A 1,682-nucleotide genomic window follows, 5' to 3' on the forward strand; every position below is an offset into this window, starting at 1 on the left:
TCCACTTTTCTCCAACTTCTTCATCATATTTTACTGTTAGATGCTCTAAGTCTTCCAACTTCTTCTCTATCCTCTCAAATGTGATTGATAATTTCTGTATTTCAAGGAATATTTTTTGCAGACTTAAAGTTTCTTTCTGCTGTTGAAATTGTGCCATTATCTTCAGCTAACAAACACTTCTGCTCTAGCTTGGAAGGTTTTAACAAGATTAAGCATAGATTCACAATAAAGTTTTATTTTCACTTTTCTCTGGTTAAAGATATACTTCAAAGGGACATCTGAATGCTTTTCTTCTTATCACTCTCTATAAACAAGCAGTGAGACCTTGGAGTGCCAAGCCAGGATAATCAGTGAGAAAAGTAAGAATGTTTCATTTTCTTTTTTTTTAAGGTTTTATTTCTTTTAAAAAACACAAATATTTCATCATTCGTCAATCATTAAAACATTGAAGTACATTTTTTTTTGTATGTCCCTCCCTCCCTCCACCCCCCAACCCCCCTCCTCCTTCCACCCCCCAACCCCCCCTCCTCCTTCCCCCCCCCCAACTTCCCAGAACCCGTACACGGTATGGATTTTTAACTAACACAGTCTAAAATCTATTGAGAAAAAAGAAATAAAGAAATTAATGACATTCTACATTGACCTTAGCTTCTTCTTACTGAACTAACTTTAAACAGTTTAAATCATTTCTGATCTTAAGCATAGGCTAACTGGAATTTCTTAGTCCCGTATTTATTTTGTATATAGTCAATCCATTTTTTCCAGTTTCGTTTATATCTCTCATTTGAGTGATCTTTAAGATATGCCGATATTTTAGCCATCTCGGCTAAGTTTGTGACTTTCAATGTCCATTCTTGGATTGTAGGCAAGTCTTCCTTCTTCCAGTATTGCGCCACCAACAGTCTTGCTGCAGTTATTAGGTGCAGAATCAAGTTAGTAAAAATATGGAACGCTTCACGAATTTGCGTGTCATCCTTGCGCAGGGGCCATGCTAATCTTCTCTGTACAGAATGTTTCGTTTTCAATACACAAACCTCCAGCCTCTGAGTAGCAGTGTTATTGTTGCAATTTTCTTGGTTTCTTTTTGTATCCTTTTTGTATTTCAAGTTTTACAAAAGTCTGATTCTTGAATGAGTTAGAAGAACACCCACAGTAATGAAAGAGGAGAATTTTAATCCATAGGTTACAAAGAATAATAAAAGAAAAAAAATAGAAGAAGAAAACTTAATCCATTCATTTTTAAAGGCTTGCATGAATTCCATCCATGAACATAGCATTTAAAAAGTAAGATAACCCACTGTCCAAAACCTTTCCAAACTTAATTCTGCTGCTTATTTCTTCTGTTCTCCAATTTAAATTAATTTTAAGTTTTGGTAACATATATTCCCCTCATCATCTTGTAATTTGTTAATCCATCTCTTCTCTGTTTGTTTTTTCAATTTGTATGCTAGCCATCTCCCTGGCTTGTTAGAGTTCTCAAAAATATTTTGGTTTATCTTTTTTATCTGTTGTGCCAGGTTCTTCTTTTCAAGTAGATTCAATTTATGTCTAATTAGGTCCATTTGTTGTTTGTATTTCTCTCTTGCAGCTTATCTTGTAGTTTCTCCTCTAGTCTTTTGTATTCTTTTTCTAAAGAGTTCTCTCTTTGCTTTTTAAATTTATTTTCTTTTGCCATATAAGAT

At 34.1% G+C, this 1,682-nt stretch overlaps 1 pseudogene; it reads right to left on the reverse strand.

Annotated features, from left to right (window-relative positions):
- Positions 1-938: 938 nt before the first annotated feature.
- On the reverse strand, positions 939-1,034 carry LOC148045558 (U6 spliceosomal RNA; annotated as a pseudogene).
- Positions 1,035-1,682: the final 648 nt, after the last annotated feature.

This window comes from Thamnophis sirtalis, unplaced genomic scaffold (genome assembly GCF_051295495.1).
Source record: "Thamnophis sirtalis isolate CommonGarterSnake01/CBP01778 unplaced genomic scaffold, rThaSir2_p1.2 scaffold_5, whole genome shotgun sequence".
NCBI classification, from domain to species: domain Eukaryota; kingdom Metazoa; phylum Chordata; class Lepidosauria; order Squamata; family Natricidae; genus Thamnophis; species Thamnophis sirtalis.